At 43.9% G+C, this 20,950-nt stretch overlaps 1 long non-coding RNA gene across 2 annotated transcripts; it reads right to left on the reverse strand.

Annotated features, from left to right (window-relative positions):
• Nucleotides 1-1,579: 1,579 nt before the first annotated feature.
• Nucleotides 1,580-16,093, reverse strand: LOC132210125 (uncharacterized). Of its 2 annotated transcripts, XR_009446328.1 has the most exons (5): nucleotides 15,879-16,093; nucleotides 12,646-12,800; nucleotides 10,813-11,004; nucleotides 8,197-8,296; nucleotides 1,580-2,623 (listed from the first exon to the last, which is right to left on the reverse strand). It is a non-coding gene; the product is annotated as an uncharacterized LOC132210125 (long non-coding RNA). The 2 variants fall into 2 exon arrangements; XR_009446327.1 differs by lacking the exon at nucleotides 10,813-11,004 and having other exon boundaries at nucleotides 15,879-16,092.
• Between the last annotated feature and the right edge of the window lie 4,857 nt (nucleotides 16,094-20,950).

Genomic DNA, 20,950 nt, shown 5'->3' on the forward strand with positions numbered 1-20,950 from the left:
TTCTCAGTCAGGTCAAGCGAGACAGGATTCAGTCAGGAGATCCTGCCACAATATGTCCAAGGAATCATTCGATATCAGCCCAGGGACTTTGACACTGTCAGTCAGCCATTTGGGGGTAATCTGGATCAGGGAATCCGTATCACTACAGTACAGAGAGGTGGCCACACTCACTACTAATTACATTCTCAAAATGCTCCAGCAGATTTGTTGAGCCTGAATTATGATCATCAATCCAAGCTGACCCTGTCCATTCCTGCCATCGGAGGTCAGTTTGATGAAATTCTCAAAAGGTGTTCGGGAGTTTGGGAGGTTCAAGCCCATAGCTCTCTGAAATTGCAACGCAAGTGGATAAGACAGTGAAGAATTTTGCTTTCATAGTACACAGCATGGGGATATGGTCAACTGGGATATCTGGTTCATAAGTGGGATGAGGTTTTTTTTCCAAACATGTCAGAGCATGCACTGTTCCTACAAGAACAGCTATGGTTTCAACCATGAAATGGCCACAACTTGATCAAAAGTGACCATCAAGCAGTTTGAACCGTCAGCTGTCAAATAAATTAAGACAGAGATAAGTACATTTGCAGGAGTTTTTCCAAATTAATTTTTTTAAAGAAATCATTCATGGGATGATGACATCTCTGGATAAGAATGGCAGTTTCCTTCCCTAAAGGACATAGGTTTTTCCAACAATGATAATGGATTCACGGTCATCATCAGATTCTTATTTCCAGATGGATTCAAACCTAGGTCCCCCAAACGGTATCTCAGTTTCTAGTGAGTAATGGACTGAAAGCTAAATAGGAAATACATACTAGAAATCATACAGTGTCTTGGTTTATGTATTCACCATGAGATCCATCACTGCTATAGACAGCAGGTAAAGTGCTGAAGAGATTGCATCTCCCCCCTCCCCCGCCCTAACAGAGTTACAATGGTTACCAGGTTTCATTGCCAACTGGGAAACTGCAATCAGGGATTATAGGACATGACTCATCCCAATCCTTTGTTTGATTTTTAATCCACAAAATGAAAGATTACATTGCTTCCAATAAACAAGTGTCTGTGGAGAGCAACAGAATCTGTCATTGTAAAAGGTGTGCAGGCATAATTAAATAAAGGCGCATCGAGATCAAAACAGAATTCCTATAGCGTGGAAGATGGCCATTCAGTCCATACCGACCCTCCAAAGAGCACCCCACCTACTCTCACACCCTAGCCTATCCCTGCATTTTGCACACCTGACACTATGGGCAATTTAGCATAGTCAATCTACATAATTTGCACATTTTTGGAGGTGGGAGGACACCAGAGTACCTGGAGGAACCTCACGCAGGGAGGGGTTGGGTAAAGCGCTCCTCCTACGTTTGGTGAGGGCTTGATGGGCTAAATGTTCTGCTTCCACAGGGGGGCTTCTACGGTCACCTCACTCACTCCATTCAGAAATTTGCTGGTAGTTAACCAGTCCTGAAGAACTGGGAAATCCCTTTTCACATACTGCACGGGTGGATAGTCTTCAGTCAGTGTGAATGTGTCGATGTGTCGTGACAACGTGGCTATTTCCAAACTCTACCTTACACAACTGTTACAAACATTTTATTCACAATACCAGCACCTTTAATTGAGCAGGGATCAGTAACATCTGTACAAACAGCCCAAAGTCATGGTTCATTTGACAGTGAGAGTGACAGCAAAGTGCTTCAACTGTGGTTCTCTGAACTCGCTGGTGTGGTACCAGTTTGGATGACAGAGTGAATCCCTTCCCACACTCGGAGCTCATGAATGGTCTCTCCCCAGAGTGAAGTCGCTGGTGTATCAGCAGGGAATTCGAGTCAGCAAAGCCTTTTCCACATAGAACAGGTCAATGGTCTCTCTCCAGTGTGGATTCGCTGATGTATCAGCAGTTGAGGTGTCCGAGTGAATGCTTTCCCACATTCCAAGCAAGTACATGGTTTCTCTCTAGTGTGAACTCCCTGGTGTTTAAGCAGGTTTGATGACAGTGAATCACATTCCATAATCAGAGCGGGTGAATGTTTTCTCTCCAGTGTGACTCTGGTGGTCAGTTTCTAGCTGGGATGGATGAAGAAATTCCTTCCTGCAATCTGCATGTTTCCAGAGTCTCTCCCCAGTGTCACTGCGCTGGTGTTAGGACATTTCAGACGAATCTTTACAGACTCTGACACACAGACAATGTGTATTTCTCCCCAATGTGAGTGCTGCTTTTTCCTTCAATGTTCAAAATCCTGAGAAAATTGGGTTGTGATAAACAAAGTGACAGTCAGACCTGGATGTGGAGCTGCTTGAATTCTCCAACTGCAGACTATACTTTCAATCAGCAACTAAGTGCAGCGAGTAAGAAACCAGACGAGCACACAGACTGTGAAACTGAGAAATTCTCTGGACATTCGTGGAGCGACACTTGGGGAATATGCTGGATTATCATTAGAACAAATTCAATTCATAGATATCCTCCATGGAAAGGATCCAGTCAATGTTTGCACAAACCTACCAAAAGAGAGGGGTGGGAGAGCCAGGGAGGAAGGACAGGCATTGTATAGATCTGTAACTCTACCTTTCGATCCTTCAAAGAAGAATAATAGTGCAGAAGTAAAGTTGTGGAAATCTGAAATGAAAATAAAAAACTGCTTAGTCAGAGTTGTACAGCACGAAACAATCCCTTTGGTCCCAGTTGTCCATGCTGACCAGATATCCTTAATTAATCTGATCCCATTTGAAAACATTTGACTCAATCCTCTAAACCCTTCCTATTTACGTACCCATGCAGATACATGTTAAATGTTGTAACTGTACCAGCTTCCATTAGTTCCTCTGGCAGCTCATTCAACACAGGCACCACCCATTTGCCCATTAATAAAAAACAAAGTTGCTGGAAATGCTCAGCAGGCCGAGTAGCATCTGTGGAGGAGGAAAAACAAAAAAGAGTTAGCGTTTTGGGACTGGTGACCCTTCCTCAGAACCTGAAACTCTTCTCTCTTCCACAGATGCTGCCAAACCTGCTGAGCTCTTCCAGCAACTTTTTTTTTCCCCCCCAGATTTACAGCATCTGCAGTTCTTTTGGTTCTCTTTTAAGACTTTCCCTCTCAGCTTAAGCCAGTGTTAAGAGTTCTAGTCTCCTCTAACCTGGGAAAACAAACTTGGCCATTCACCCTAGCCCACCATAATTTTATTATCCTCTATAAGGTCACCCCTCAGCCTTCAATGCTCCAGGGAAAACAGCCCCAGCATATTCAACCTCTCCCAACAGCTCAAAACTTCCACCTCTTGCAACTTCCTTGTAAATCTTTCCTGCACCCTGCCAAATTTATCAGCATCATTCCTATAGCAGAGAGACCAGAGCTGAAGAGTATTCCAAAAGCAGCATAATCAATGTCTTGTTCAGCCTATAACAGGACCTCCAAATTCTACGCTCAATACACTGACCAATAAATGCAGCATAGCAAATATCATCTTCACTACCTCTGTACCTGCAATCCACCTTCAAGGAACTGTGCACCTGCACTCCAAGGAGTATCTGGTGTGTAACAGTCCCCAGGGCCTCATCATTAACTGTTTAAGTCCTGCCCTGATTTTCATTACCATAATGCAATCGCTCACATTTATCTGAGCTAAACTTATTTCTGTCACTCCTCAGCCCATCAACCCAAATGATTATGTTCCCATTGTACTTGGGGGTAAACTCCTTTGCTGTCTACTACAACAATTTTAGTGTCATCTGCAAACTTACTAACCATTCCTCCAATATTCATTCCACATGATTTGTATCAATGATAAAAAAGCAGTGGACCCAGCACCAATCCTTGCAGCACACTGCTGTTCATAGTTCTCTGGACTGAAACCACATCCCTCCCCACCCCCAACCATGATCCTGTTTCCTACCTTCATGCCAGTTTTATTTGAAATAGTAACTCTCCCTGGACTCCATTTGATCTAATCTTGCTAGCCAGTCTATCATGTGGAGCTTGGGTGAATGCCTTGCTGAAGTCCATAACAGACAGTGTCCACTGCTTTGCCTTCAGCAATCTTCTTTGTCACTTCTTCAAAAAACTCAATCAAGTTAGTGAGACAAGATTCCCCACTCACAAAGCCATGTTGACTATCCGTAATCAGTCTTTGCTTCTCTAAACACATGCAAACCCTGTCCCTCAGAATCCCCTCCAGCAATTTACCCACCACTGACATCAGGCTCAACGGTCGATGGTCCTCTGGCTTTTCCTTAAAGAGTGGCAACACATTAGCCACCCGACCTTCTGGCACTTCACTAGTGTCAGTGATACAAATACCTCAGCAAGGGGCCAGCAATTACTTCCCTAGCTTCTCCCAGTGTTTGTGGGTAAGACCTGATCAGGTGCCAGGAACCAATACACCTTTATGCATTTTAAAGACATCCAGCACCTAGACCTCTAATATGGACACTTCTCACAACTCATTATTTATGTCTCCAAGTTCTCTAGCTTCCATATCCTTCTCTGCAGTAAATACTAATGTGAAATACTCATTCACTATCTCAGCCTGCAGTTCCACACAGACAGCCTTGTTGATCTTCAAAGGGGCCCTATTTTCTCCCTAGTTGCTTTTTTGTCCTAAATTAAGTTTCAGAATCTCTTGGGATTCCCCTTAACTCAATTTGCCAAAGATAGCTCATGTCTCCTTTTTGCCGTCCTCATTTCCCTTGAGTATACTCCTCCTGCCCTTGTACTTAAGAGGGATTGACCCAATTCCGCTGTCAATACCTGACATGCGCTGCCTTCTTTTTCTTGACCACAGCCTCAATTTCTCCAGTCAGCCAGTATCCCCTACATTTACCAGCCTTGCCCTTCACATGAACAGGAACATATTGTGTCTGGGCTCTCCTTACTTTAATTTTGAAGGCCTCCCACTTTCCAAGCATTCCTTGACCTGCATATTACCTCTCCCGATCACCTTTTGGAAGTTCTTGCCCAATAGTGTCACAGTTGGCCTCACTCCAATTTAGAATTTTGAAATGTATATTAAATAAGTTTTATATTTAAACTGATCACATCTGCCTGCATCTGGCATAGACTCCTCTAAACCTCTTATCTAGGTCCTTATTCAAATGTCTTTAAAACAATGTGACTGTACCTGTATCCGCCACCTCCTCTGAAAGTTTGTTCTACACATGGGCAACTCCGTAAAAATAAAAATATCCCTCATGTCTTTTTCAATATGTCTTTCTCCTCTCACCTTACACACATGTCCCCTTGTCTTGAAATCACCCAACCTTGGGAATAAACCTTTGGTATTCACATAATCTGTGCCCTCATGATTTTATGAAGCTCTGTAAGGTCACTCCTTAACCCCTTATGCTCCGGTGAGAAAAGTCCTAGCTTTGGCCGTCTATTTGAGAATCAAGCCCTCCATTCCTGGCAACATCCCAGCAAGTCTGTTCTGAACTGTCTCCAGTTTAACAATAATGTCCTTCCTGTAACAGGGCGACCAGAGCTGCACACAATACCTCAAATGAAGCCAAAACAATGTCCTATACAACCTCAACATAACATCCCAACTCAGACTCAAAAGGTCGGAGCAATGAAAGCAAGTGTGCTAAACAACATATTAACCAGCCTGTCTACATAAACTTGAAAGAATTATGTATCTGAATCTCAGCATTTCTCTGTTCCACAACACGACCCTGGGTGCAACCATCAATTGTGCAAGTCCTACTTTTGTTCATTTTACCAAAATACAATATCTCACATTTAGTCAAATTGAACTTCATCCTCCACTCCTCAACTCATTGACAGAATTCATCAAGATCTCACTGTCATCTTAAATAACCTTCACTAACCACTAACTCTAGTATCATCTGCAAACTTACTAATCTTGTCCCTTAAATTCTCATCCAAATCATTAATCTAAATGAGAAACAAAAGTGGCCCCTGCACCGATTGCTGTGGAACACACTGGTCACAGACCTCCACTGAAAAATCCCCCAACACCACATTCTCTCCGACAACTAAGCCAACTCCGCTTCCAATTAGCAAGTTCTTCCTGAATCACGTGTGATCTAACTTTACTCATTAGTCTACCATGTGGAACACTGTCAAAGGGTTCACTCTCAGTCTGGGGAGGTGCTGCAAATCTGACCCAATTCCCCCGCCATTTGTCCATCATTCCTTAAAGTTAAATCCCAACTCTCTTCTGAGAATAACTGCTAAATCTGCATCCAGCTGCCATTCAGACTGTTCCAGAGCCTGGGAACTTGCTGAGTCAAACAATCTTCACATTTTCACCCTGCATTATTTGCCAATTATCTGAATGTTGTAATCTGCAGTTACCAAACATTGCTACAATGGAGAATTATCTGAGCTTCTGTTAGCTCTCTCCAAGCCAGAGACCCACCATAATTTTAATTTACTTATGGGATGTGGTCTTTGCTGCACAGACTAATACTGATTGCCCATTTTTATTCGATTTGGAGAAAGTGGTACTTTCTATTACTGCTGCACTCCATGTGCTGTAAGTACACCACTGTTCTGTTTGGATGGTAATCTGCCCAGTCGCCTCAATGCCCTCCCTATTGCAGGAATCATACCTCAAATCTCACTACCCACCCGATCATGCCCTCGAGCCTCACTGCCTGCAGTAATTCAGGCATCACCCTCGAGCCTCAACACGCTTCACATCTCTGGAATCCCTCTCCAGCCTCACGACCTGCCTATCATTGGAATCCCCCTCTAGCCTCATAACTCACACCATCTATTCAGATTCCTCCAGTCTCACAAACCACCTTATCTCTAATCTCCTCCAGCCCACAAACTTCTTTAGCTCTATAATTGTCGTCAGCCTCACAAACCTCCCTTTGTCTGAGGTCTCCTCCAGACTCACAATCTTCCCCATTTCTGTAATCTCATCCAAGCTCAATTTTCCCTATTTTGGTAATCTTCTCCAGTCTCAGAACCCTTCCATTTGTGAGGCTGGACGATATTAGAGACAGGATGATACAAGAACGATATTTCTTTCCTCTAATACAATCCTTATTTTTATACAACCACTTGATGGCGGTACTTTCAATTTCCTGGGCTTCAGGCCCCAGAATTGACGTAAACCGCTTTACGTCTATACCTCACTTTTCTCCCCAAAATACTGACCAACCAGGAGTCATTTATTCTAATATGTCATATTCTGAAATGACCTGAAATATTGCTGGGCATCTTATGTGAAGAGTCTCGGAGGTCGACAGTACAGAAAAAGGCTGTGACCCATCCAGCCTGGGCTGGTTAAAAACCACCACCTAACTATTCTAATCTAATTTTCCAGCACTTGGCCCATAGACATGTCTGCGTTGGCATCACAAGTGTGTATCTAAATATGCCTTAAATGCTATGAGGATCTCGGTGCCTACCACCCTCACAGACAGTGAGGCTCAGTGCCATTGTCACAGCATGATGACATCACAGACAGGAACAGAGACGAGCTGAGTCTGTGCAAACCAAAGATCCCCCACACACTGTGAAGGGCGGGAGGGTCCCTGATAGGGGGCAAAGGAGACTTAACAGAATGGTTTGTAGGAAGAGGGTTTTTGTTGCATGGTTAGGGTTTTTTTTAAAACATTATTCTTTCATGTGACTTAGGCGTTGCTGGTACATATTGAAAATATCTATCTACCATAGACAGACTCTCCTTCTCAACCTCTCCCCTCGCCTGGGGTGCAGTAATCTTCAGGTTAAACCAGCCCTATGGTCAGGTAGGACAATGGTGACTTTACCTTTGGCACAGTGATGCCACTTTGCCTCAGTGGTGTAGAGGGGAATGTTGAATGTGGTGGATGGGACACGACTCTGACACTGCTTCACCTGGATGATGTTCACTTTCTTTAATATTGTTGGGTCTGTACTCATGCAGGTAAGTGGAAAAATGTTCCAACACAATCTGGATGAGTGCCTTACACACAGGAAACAAACTGTCATTGGGGAACCAAGTGCTTGGAGAAGTTAAGATTGATCTCCTTGTAACAAAGGATTTTGAGGGGACCTTTGATAGGAGGTGTTTACAAAAAATAAACATTAGAATGGTAAAACGTACACTGAGCTGGCCATAAAAAAAAGGACTACAGGACATATATTGAAAGTTGTAGGAAAGATCTATTGAGAGAATGGAGTAATAAGAGAGAAATTTTACATGGCAAATGGGAATGAGCAGGAACACAATACTCACACACAATGGGAATATCCAGGTCCTGATGAATTGAGTAATTCTGTCAGAGTTTGGTGTTACAATTATTGAGTTTCCTACCTGAAAGTCCACTTGTAATATCCTGTAACACAAATTCAGAAAATCCATCACTGTCAGAGTAGAAATCCACAACATCCCCTCCTCCTGGCCGAGGGTAACTGTGCATTGTTCCTGTTGCACGTTATTCCTTGTAGAAGTCAACAGTTAATTTGGGGGAAATCTATTTGGGTTTCTAGGAATTTCCACATTGGGGCTTCATGTCACTGAACAGAACAACAGGTGTTTGACACAAGGCAAAGAATGGCCAAGATTTAGTGAGATGCAGGCAGCAGGATTTGCTTCCTTTTCTTTCCTTCTGTGCTGCTGCACTGCCACAATGAGACATCAGCTTTTCCGGCCCAATGCAACTTGATGAACAAGTTGTCTCGATTCTGAGAAATGGGCAGTCAGCTTCTCCCAGTCATTTGAAAAAACGCCCCTTAAAAAGGCAGCAATTACATATGTGTCATGTTGCCCAGTGCTCCCAACAAAAAGATGAGAAGAATGAGGGAGGATCTCAAAAAGGGATAATGGTCAATTTCCATGAGGGTTAGAGTTTATGCAGAGACATTGATACATGGGTGACAAGTTGGCAAATGGGAAAATGTGAAGTTGTTTATTTGAGGAGATGACCAAAGAACAGTGTTATTTAAAAAGGTAAAAAAACTGTCAAAAACTGCAACACAAAGGATTCAGGAATAATTGTGCAGGAAGCATGAAGCGAGCACACAGTTGCAACAGGTAATCGGGAAGGGTCATGGGATGTTATCCCTAATGTCAAGGTGTTTGCAGTATAAGAGTTTGGAATACATGTCTTAGGACAAATGTACAACTTGCTGGAAAGACCACATCTGGAGGAATGTGAGCAGCTTTTTTGGTCCACTTATTCGAGCAAGTATATCACTTCACTGGAGGCATTTCAAACAAGTTGAACTAAGATGATCATTGGTTTGGAGGGATTATGTTTTAAGATAAGACTAAACAGGTCTGGAATATACTAACTAGATTTTTTTGAAGAATGAGAGAGGATCTAATTAAAAATACAGGATTCTCAAGGGAGTTGACAGGATAAATGCTGAGAGAATATTTCTCATCGTGGGAGCAGATTCTTGATAAGGCAGAGAAGAGAGGATTCTCTTTTGGAATCGTCAAGCTTAAGGCAACACAGACATGGGTAAGGGGTTTCAGTTGCAAATGAGCTGGAGTGAGGTGGAGAGAAGGAGCATTTGAGATTGATATTTCTGGCATTTGTGATTGCAATGTATGGTAAGATGTTCATCTGGAGGCCAGATATGACAGCATTATTGAGAAGGGTGCAGTTCAGCCTCAGACAGTTCCCAATGAGAGGGATGGATTCAGTACAGTAGTAAGGAAAAATAATTTGTAATAACAACTGAAGGCAATGTGTTTAACTATCACAAAGTGTTATTGGAGGAAATTTCAGCTAATCAAGTAGTGGAAGTATGATAAGCAGTTTTATAATCGAGTAACAGTGGAGCAAAGTGATGGAGGTGAGTTAGATCTGAACATTGTAGTATGCATGTGAAAGTTAACAGTGATTGTGGAAGATCTCACCTCCTGGCAGGATGTTGGTGAGAAACAACATGGGCCAAGGATAGATCCTTGAGGGACCTTGACTACATGGATTTCAGACAGGAAAGAGAGAGGGGAGATGGAGTGGGATTTTCCAATGATGGTGAGGTCAAACATTGGTTTTAAACAGAATGGGTGAGAAGGACATAACCAGAAAAGAAACAGACAGAAAAAGTAACAATATCTGGTGAATTTTCATGGGGAGAGGCAAGGAGGAGAAATAAGAGTTGGAATATTTGTAGTTTAGTGAGAATAGGGCAAAAGGGTTCAGATGAGCTCTGATAAGGCTTGACATGAGACTGGAGAAAGATGCAAGTTAAAGCCTAAAACGAGGAGCAACGTGCCAGGCAATTTGGTTTGGTGGGCTCATGGAAGAGAGGGAAGCAGCAGAGGCAGCTGATTGGATTGTCTCAATCTTAGTGACATAGAAACTCCATGTGTCTCCCTCACTTGCTGTTGGAGGGGAGGATGGAGGAGACAGGATGATGGACAGTGTTTTGCAAAGAATGCCTGTGTTAGTGATATTTAAAAGTGAGTGAACAAACCTGATGAATTTAACTTTTATCCCGAATATTAAAATGTACAACAGAAGTCTGCGCTCAAATCCCATGTCAGCAGATGGGTTTCAATCCTGCCATGGCAGATGGTGAAACTTGAATGAAATAATGATCTGGAATTAACAGTCTAATGATGACCATGAAACCATTGCCAATTATCAGGAAAGACCCATCTGGTTCATTTGTGTCCTTTCGGGAAATGTGCCATCCTTACCTGGTCTGGATGACATGTGACTCCAAACACATAGCAATGTGGTTGACTGTTAACTGCCTTCCAGGTAATAAACGCTGGTCCAGCCAGTGATTTCCACATCCCAACAGTGAATTTTAATTTAAAAAACTCCATGTTGAATGGCACTTGGAGGAAGCACTGAGAGTGTGAATGGCACTAAATGTACTCAATGCCCACCTTCAGGAGTAGTTTGCAGGAGGATTACCAATCAGGCTGGTCGGGTCCTAAAGGACAAAGCTGCCTGGTGGGGACGGCAGCAGGTGGTGACGCACCAAACGGGGAAACATAGCTGATCCCATCGTCACCAATTTCCCAGCTGCAGAGGCATCTGTCCATGACAGGATTGATAACAGCGACCACCGCACAGTCCTGTGGAGACAAAGCCTCATCTTAAACTTGAGACTACCCCCCATTGTATTGGGTTGCACAAACTTCGGCTGAAAGGGACAGACTTGGAACAGACACAGGAACTCAAAACCAGATATCTATGAGGCTTTGAGAGAGACTTCAACAGTAGCAGACCTTCTCCAGCACAATGTGTAACCTCATGGCCCAGCATATCCTACAGTCAGCCATTTCCATTGATCCAGGGATCAACACTGGTTGAATGGATAGTAACGGAGGGCATGCCAAGAACAGCACCAGGCATACCTAAAAATAAGGTGCCAACCTGGTAAAACTACCAAACAGGACTATCTGCATGCCAAATAACATAAGCAGCAAGAGAGTTAGATCGAAGCCACCCCATAACCAACAGATCAGATCTAAGTTCTGCAATTCTGCCACACCCAGTTGTGAATGGTGATGGACAGTTAAACAACTCACTGGAAGAAGCATGCCAAAAATCGCCATCCTTAATGACAGAGGAGCCCAACCTATCCATGCAAAAGATAAGATTGAAGCAATTTTCAGCCAGAAGTGCTAACTGGATGATCCATCTCAGCCTTCTGCAGGAGGTCCCCAGCAGAGATGAGTTTTCATCCAATTTGATTCATTAATAAGTGGATGAAAAGTGCAAAGGTTACAGATCCTGGCAACACACTGGCAATAATACCGATGACTTGTGCTCTAGAGCTTGCTAGCCGCCAAGCCAAACTGTTTCAGTCCTGGCATCTACTGACAATTTGGAAAACTGCCCAGGTTTGCTCAGCACAAAAACACAGCAAATCCAACCGACCAATTTCCCCTCAAGCAATCTACTCTCTATCATCAGTAAAGTGATGGAAGGTGTTGTCAATAATAAGCACCACCTACTCAGCAGTAACCTGCTCAGTGACACTCAGTTTGGGTCATGCCAGGCACTGAGCTCCTGATCTTATGACAGACTTGATCCACAAATTCACAAACAGCTGAATTCTTGAGGTGAAGTGAAGGCAACAGCAGAGCCCTGCACCAAAGCCACTTATTTCCACTTCAGTCACAGTGACCTGACAATGGCACCTTAGTATCAGCTCATCTGCTAAACCGCTCATCTATTCCTGTGTTACCTCTACACATAACTATCCAAACTCACTGCCAGTCGGCCTCCCACATTCAACATCCCTATAACCTCAAGAATACCTAAAATTCTGCTGCACACAAGTTCATTTGCACCAAGACCTGTTCACCATCACTGCTGTGCTCCCTGACCCACAAAGGCTCCTATTCATAAGGAACAATTTAAAATTCTCATCCTTGATTTAATTCCTGGCTGTGATGAGCCCTATCTCCCTGCATCACACAACCTTCAAGACTTGAACAACTCATTTAGTTCCAGACTCCAACAATGTGTTTAATCATAGCCTCCCAAAAGTGAAGCAGTTTCTACAGTTGCCAGGCAACATGGTCTGGAATTCCCATGATATACCTTTTAGGTTTGCTTTCCTTTTTAGATAGTCATGAACACCTGCAAATTTGGTAACTTTCTGGTCACCTGACCTAATATGGCCTTACGGCAAGAGTCTTGATAATATTTTTTGTGAAATTATAAACATGATAAGAATAAAAAATTGTTTGTTGATTTGGACATACACCATCAGCTCTTTAGTATCACTAGATGACTGATCTGTAACTTCTCAAATGACCACATTGTGGGAGCATCTTCATCATACGAACTGCAGCATGACACGAAAGTTAAACATCACCTTCTCCACAGGGAACAGGGCTTTGGCAACGATCGCTGGTATCTGTGGAAGAAGAAACAGAGTAAATGCTGCAGAAGTGCAAAATGAATGACACAGAATAAAAATGCTGTAGAATTTGGTGGTCTGAAATGGAAGAAAAATGCACTCTCTTTCTGGAAAAATTTCTAGACAGTGAAAGATACTGTTCAAAAAATTAATCTGGTCGAGTGCAGCACATGGTCAAGGGGTAGGCAAGAGTGGAAAAATTATTCACAAAAAGGTATAAGGACGTAAAAGTAAAACACTAAACAAAGATCAAATATATCCATCATTAGAGACTGAAGAGATTAGACACTGAGAAAGAGGTGGAGATCAGGGAGCACAGAAGTGTGTCAGAGCAGCGCGAGCTGCTATGATCCGATACTCTGGGAAAGAAATCCAGAAGAAACAAACATTTCTCTTGGAAAAGAGATAAGAAGAACTGCAGATGCTGGAGAATCCGAGGTAACAAGGCATGGAGCTGGATGAACACAGCAGGCCAAGCAGCATCTATGGAGCAGGAAAGGTGACATTTCGGGCCTAGACCCTTCTTCAGAAATGGGGGAAGGGAAGAGGGTTCTGAACTAAATAGGGAGATAGGGGGAGGTGGTTTCAAGATGGAGAGGAGACAGGTGGAGAGGAGACAGACAAGTTAAAAAGGCAAGGATTGAGCAGGTAAGGGCGAGTGTAGGTGGACAGGTAGGGAGGAGATCTGTCCATCCTCCCTGGACTGACCTGTCAAGGAGAAGGGATGAGGTTAGTCAATAGGAAATGGGGTGCAGCTTGAGGTGGGGAGGAGGGGATAGGAGAAAGAATAAGTTAGGGAGGTGGGGATGAGCTGGGCTGGTTTTGGGGATGCAGTTGGGGGGGGGGGGGGAAGGGAGATTTTGAAGCTTGTGAAATCCACATAACTCTGATGTTCAATGGTGTCAAAGCAGAATATGAGCTGCTGCTCCTGCAACCTTCGGGGGGCATCGTTGTGGCACTGCAGGAGGCCCAGGATGGACACGTCATCTGAGGAATGGGACGGGGAGTTGAAATGGTTCGCAACCGGGAAATGCAGTTGTTTAGTGCGAACTGAGCGTACGTGTTCTGCAAAGCAGTCCCCCAATCTCCACTTGGTTTCCCCCGAGGTAGACGAGGCCACACCGGGTACAGTGGATGCAGTATACCACATTGACAGATGTGCAGGTGAACATCCGCTTGATGTGAAAAGTCTTCTTGGGGTCTGGGATGGTGGAAGGTGCAGCACTTCCTGCTGTTGCAGGGAAAAGTGCCAGGCGTGGTGGGAGTGGAGGGGAGTGTGGAGAGGACAAGGGAGTCACGGAGGCAGTGGTCCTTCCAGAAAGCAGGCAAGGGTGGGGAAGGAAAAATCTTTGGTGGTCGGGATGCAGATGGTGGAAGTGTCGGAGGATGATGCGTTGGATCTGGAGGTTGGTGGGGTGGTATTTGAGGACAAGGAGGATTCTTTTTTGGTTGTTATTGCAGGGATTGGGTGTGAGGGATGAGTTGCAGGAAAATGGTCGGAGCCGTTGTCGACCACTGCGGGGGACAATGTTGCAGTCCTTGAAAAACGAGGACATCCGAGATGTACGGGAGTGGAATGCCTCATCTGAGGAGCAGATGCAGCGGAGGTGAAGGAATTGGGAATAGGGCATGGCATTTTTGCAGGCAGCTAGGTGTGAGGAAGTGTATTCTAGCTAGCTGAGAGAGTTGGTGGGCTTGAAATGGATATTGGTTTCTAGACGGTTCCTCAAGATGGAAATACAGAGGTCCAGGAAGGTGAGAGGTATTAGAGATGGTCCAGGTGAAATTAAGGTTGGGGTGATAAGTGTTGAAATGGATGAACTGTTCAAGCTCCTCGTGGGAGCACAAGGCAGCACCAAAACATTCAGCCATGTACGAGAGGAACAGGTGGGTTTCAGGGCCAGCGTAGGTACGGAAGTGGGATTGTTCCACGTATCCGACAAAACGCAGGCATAGCTTGTGCCCATGGCCAACCCCTTTGTGGGAAGTGTGAGGAATTGAAAGAGAAGTTGTTGAGAGTGAGGACGAGTTCAGCTAAGCAGATAAAGGGTGTCAGTGGAGGAGAATTGGTCAGGCCTGTGGGCCATCTACAAGGGGAATGCAGGTGCTAATGTGATACACTGCCTCCTCTACATCAGGAAAACCAAGCAGAGGCTTGGGGACCACTTTGCAGAACATCTACGCTCAGTTCACAATAAACAACTGCACCTCCCAGTTGCATACCATGTCAACGCCCCATCCCATTCCTCCAACAGGATGTCCATCCTGGGCCTCCTGCAGTGCCACAATGATGCCACCCAAAAGTTGCAGGATCAGCAACTCACATTCAACTTGGGAACCCTGCAGCCCAATGGTATCATGTGGGTTTCACAAGCTTCAAAATCTCCCCTCCCCCAACCACATCCCAAAACCAGCCCAGCTCATCCCCACCTCCCTAACCTGTTCTTCCTCTCACCTATCCCCTCTTCCCATCACATCTCAAGCCACACCCCCATTTCCTACCTGCGAACCTAATCCCACCGCCTCGACTTGTCCATCCTCCCAGGGCTGTCCCATCTCCTCCCCACCTTTACCTGCTCCACCCCTTCTTTAATTTGTCTGTCTTCACTCCACCTATCCTCTCCTCAATCCATCTTCTATCCACCTCCCCCCCATTTATTTCAGAATCCTTTTCCTCTCCCCCATTTCTGAAGGGTGTAGGCCCGAAAACGCCAGCTTTCCTGCCCCTCTGATGCGGCCTGTCCTGTTGTGTTCCTCCAGCCCCACACCTTGTTCTCTCACTTTCAGCCAGAGGCGGCCGCGCATGCGCCCAGCTTCACCTCGGCCCTTTTAAAGTTTCAAAGTTGCCGCGCATGCGCCCCGCGGATCATTGCCCCCAATAAAGATGGTGATGGTCACACGGGCCTATCGCCATCTGAGGCATTGATTTGTTTTCTGCAAACGTGAGTCTGGGAGTTTCAAATGTGTGTGTTTTCCGACGTGCACTAAGTGTCTGTAAAACTTTCAAACCCATACGAATATCACTTCCCTCCCACTTTCTGCCATTTTGCTTTCTTTACCGTGTCATGCTCTTACCTCAGTTGCAAAAATCTTGGTCTCAGCGAAGGGTCTTTTTTTTTAAGACCCGAAACGTCAACTTGCCTGCTGTGTTCATCCAGCTCTAGACCTTATTATCTCGGATTCTCCGGCATCTGCAGGCCCTATTATCTCAGCGACTCTGCACGGCTCTCGTGGATGATCACTTGGTTTGGACTGATTCCCGTCCCCTGGTCATTCCGATTGGCTAGATGGGCAGGGATTTCCGCCCGACCCTGCTCTGCATCCCTGTGCTCCTATTGGTCGCGCACTGACATCAATCACCCAGACGCCATTGTGAGCTGGAGCATGCGCAGTCCTTCGTGTTGTCATTGTGAGAGGCTGATGATGGTCGTCGCAATGTTGCATTTTGAGACAAATGAGACTGAGAACTGGATGAGAAAGATTGTTACATTAGCGATCCTGGGGTTTTAATAAGTCGCTCTGAGGAAGGGGCACTGCACCCGAAACGTTAACTCTGTCTTTTTACCTTCACAGATACTGCCAGACCTGCTGAGCTTTTCCAGCAACTTTGTTTTTGTTCCTGGTCTACAACATCCCAGTTCTTTTGTTATTTTTTAATAAGTCGCGTTTGAAAAAGCTTCCTGCAACTCAAAGCTAAAGATACTCTTGATACCGCTCTGTCAGCGAATAGAGAAATGGCGGTGAAATAAGGGTAATAAATACAGGTCTAGCAGTCCTCAGGAAAGATGAAAAGAGAATAATTATGAATATGAAGAGCATCACGTGGTGAAGTGAGGTGAGTGTTGTTCATATGAACTGTGATTGGGCAGAGAGGGAGGTTAATCAAAAAAAGAACAAGCATAAAAGAGATTCTCAAGCAAGATCTGTGCAATGGAATGCAACGAGAATCAGAATATAAAAGCCCAAGACGGAGGAAACAGTTTGAAGAACGGGGCTGCAAAAACTCCAATAAGTTGTTTCACTGCTAGTTATTGACATAAGCAGTATAATCCACATTCAACTGGAAATAGCTGTCTGAGTTTGTCACTGTAGTTTACTTAATAACAGATAAACATCTCCACACTTTGCATCAATAAAGCTGACAGTTGGTTCATAAATTAGTTCTGCTGCCAAGTCCATTCCTGTTTGAAAAGGGGTGTAGATCACATTTAAATAGACAATGCTAAATGTCAGTCCAGGCTGGCAGCCAAACTCCACTCTGTCACAATTGACTCCATCCTTGCCCCTGGTAACTGGCTGGTAACACATTGCTCACAGTCATGGTGCAATATTTCACCCCAAGATGAGCTTCCAACCACATTACTCACCCCCACACCCATTACCAGAAAGACCACATACAATTTCAACATCGACAACATCTCAGTTCATCTGCTGCAGAAACTCTCATCCATTCCTTTGTTACCAATCAACATAACCCCCAAACACACTCCTGGCCGGCTTCTTAATTCTACTTCTTTGAAATCTTGAGATGATCCAAAAATCTGCTGCCCGTGTGTTTACTCCCACCCATTTCAACACCTTCAAGTTTTGCCATCCTGTGTTCATTAACATACACTTTCTGGGTGGCAAAGCACCAAGGTATTGAAATAATATCGTTATTTTGAAATTTTGTCATCATACCTCCTTCTTTTGATAGTGCCTCCAGCTGCAAACCCCTCTGAGAAATATCTGAAGAAGGGTCACTGGACACAAAACAATAATGCTGCTCTTTCTCCATAAGCACTGCCAGATAAGCTGAGTTTTTCATCAATTTCTGCTTGTGTTACTACTTTCAAGCATCGACTGTTCTTTTGGATTTTCCTTCAAGACATTTGTTCTCCCTGACTTCCAACCTCCAGTAGATTTCTGGTTTTAACTCTCCCACCTTTTTCATGTTTTCAGTTTCCAAGGCCTTAAGCTCTTGAATTTACTCCCTAATCATCCCAGGTTTTCAAAGTCCCTTTGTTTGTTCAGGATATTCCTTGAAACCTAGTTCTTTGGCCAATTTTGGGTCACTTGTCATATGTTCGTAAGTGCCTGGTATTAAATATTGTTTTGTGACACCCTTGTGTAATATGTCTGATCATTGGATTGAATCAAAAATGTGAAAACATTTAGATTGTTCTTTTGGAAAACATCACTAATCCTTCACGATCATTTGGTAACTCCTTACCTAATATCATTGTAAGTGTGACTTCACCGCACGGACTGCAATGGTTCAGAAAGGTCAAACATCAAACTCTCCAGATGTAACTAAGGATTGGCAATAGTTACTGATACCTGTGGAGAGTGATCCAAAGTTCATATATCAGGAAATGTTGAATGAATGGCATGGTGCAGCACGTATTGGGTAATATAAGCTCAGAAACAGAACAGAAAAGGACTGCATGAAGAATAATTCTTGACAATGAAACATACTGTGGGAAGACAAAGCTTCTAAATCCATCGGGTTTGATCAAAGTAATGTGGTGGAAACCTCATGGAGACGTAATCTGATAGAGTGACAGAAGCATTAAACAGAAAGGTAGTCACACAATATTAGAGACAGACAGAAGGCAGAAGTGAAACAGAGCAATATGCTGAAATGGATTCAGATCCATACTAAAGGAGACACACCAGCCCTAGAGCTACAGAACCTCTCACAGGTAACAGGCACAGCACAAAAACTCAACATTGTTGACGAATGGTCAAAAATACTCCACCAGGTCACTGTTGACTATTTGAGATTCTCCTGTTGCATCTGCAGCTGGAAAGATATCAGAAGTACTGGAGTTCAAGAAAAATATCTCAGTTGAGGAAATCCCTAAGGAACAGGCGATGTCACTGTGCTACTGTTGCTGCATGATGACATCACACACAGGAACACAGAGCATCTGGGTTTGTGCAAACCAGAGATCACCCACACATTGGGAAGGACGGAGGGTCGCTGAGAGGGAGCAGACCTGTTCCTTTGCCAAAAATTGAAAGAATTTTGATGTCGGGGATTAACTGAAGCTGAAGGGAAGTTTGTCAGAGCTCTACTGTTTACTGTTGTTTTAGGCAATGTCGGCAAAACGGGTTCACATTCACAGCAAAGAAATGGATTATGGGATACAGATGTCAGACTTAGATCAACATGAAGGTTGCAATGGAAAAATTACATGTAGTGAGTGGTAATGACAGGGACCTCAATACTTACACTCAAAAGGCCAACAATGTCCAGTTTGTGAATAATCGATTGCTCATGCCAAATTTGATTTGATGTTTGTTTAAAGTTTCCTGTCTGTGACATTTTATACATTCTGTAAAAGAAGTTTAGTAAGGACAGTGTCAGTCTAGGTTAGAAATCAGACACACAAATTATTCCCTTTTGTTTGATTTAATATTTTATATGTATGTCCTCATATGAGCCTCAATGAAAGAAGCTTCAAAAATCACTCCCTATCAGTGCAGACATAAAAGTATAATAACTGGTTCTAAACATTAACACTATTTCTCTCTTCCTAGAGGTTGCCAGGCTTACTGGGTGCTCCAACACCTCTCTTTTATTTCAGGAATTCACAACATCCCTCCTCCTGGCCGAGGATGACCAGGTAAACTCAGAACAGAGATTATCGTACATTGTGAAGGAGGGGAGGATCCTCAGAGGAGGTAGATTCATTCAGAAACCAGAAAGTTTCAGGACTGAGGGATTTGTGATGTGATGGACCAACTGGAGTTGCAGGGAGATTTGACAGCTCTTATGGGCTCATAATTGGTTTAGGTAAAGCAAATAAATACAATAAGTTCACAGTAGTTGAGGGAAAACGGGCCAGGAAAAACAACTTTAAGATTTTGGAAAAGATCGACAAGGAGGATCTGATGAAGAAGCTATATGAACGGGACTGTACAGCCAGGCTGCAGTAATTGTTTGTAGATAGTTTGACTTGCGAACAAAATCGATGCATTTAAACTCTAGTCTCTGTCGAGGCATGGGTTTGAATCCTACTGGTAACCAAAATCATGAGTGATCTACCTCAGGCAGTCACAACGAAGGAGCTGGGCAACTTCAAGTTTGCAACGATTACAGTTTTTTCTGGGTGATTGAGGCTCCTTGGGCCTCTGATACTCTCGGTGCTGAAAGTGGGAAAATGGGCAACAGACTCTGAAAACAACAAGAGCTCTGGCTTCACAACGGCCCTTCAGAACTCCGCTAACACCCTGCTTTAGCGGATTTTGCATGGCTTGTTGATGCCAGTTTTTATGGCTCAACCGGTCAGCATTAGGTGTAAACTGAAAAGTCGGGTGTTTGAGACCATCCAGGCACACAACTTTCGTTATTTTGGATCAAGCAATTTGAGTGACCACCGACCTGCATTTAACCCATGAAAAAGCTACAACAAGATTGAATTCAAAACACATCCATCAATGATTCTCTCTTCCCCAGCTCCACACGGAGTGAGACTGGGACAAGCAGCAGGGTTTGACCTCGCTCTCCAATCTCCATTGCCAGATTTTATGGGCAGAGAGATCAAGGACAGAGAGTTCAAAAGATCGTACAAATGGTTTGCGTGCAGTCTCCAATAAACAGTCTCTGCAGGTGATCTAAAGTGTGAAACGGTGTGAGTAAAGTGTCAACAGCTGAACAACAGGCGAAGGGATGACCTTTAATCCGATTAAATGAGGCAGATAATTACAAAAACAAACTAAAAGTAAGGTTGTGCTGGCACAAACCAAATGACTGGAATTACGTCAGAGATAATATGAACTGCAGATAGAACATAGAACATAGAACAGTACAGCACAGAACAGGCCCTTCAGCCCACAATGTTGTGCCGACCATGCTGGAGAATCCGAGATAACAAGGTGTGGAGCTGTATGAAGACATCAGGCCAAATTTCTGATGAAGGGTCTAGGCCTGAAACGTCAGCTTTCCTGCTCCTAAGGTGCTGCTTGACCTGCTGTGTTCATCCAGCTCCACACCTTGTCATGGCTGGAATTATGTGTTCGGTATAAGAATCGCTTGCTGATAGTCTAAAAAACGTAATAAATAATCCAAAACAGTACTAACTAATTAAGGTAGAGAGGTCACAACAATTTATCAAGGTGATGGTGTCAAGATAGGACAATAAGAAAGATTTTACAGAAAC

This window comes from Stegostoma tigrinum, chromosome 11 (genome assembly GCF_030684315.1).
Source record: "Stegostoma tigrinum isolate sSteTig4 chromosome 11, sSteTig4.hap1, whole genome shotgun sequence".
Classification (NCBI taxonomy): domain Eukaryota; kingdom Metazoa; phylum Chordata; class Chondrichthyes; order Orectolobiformes; family Stegostomatidae; genus Stegostoma; species Stegostoma tigrinum.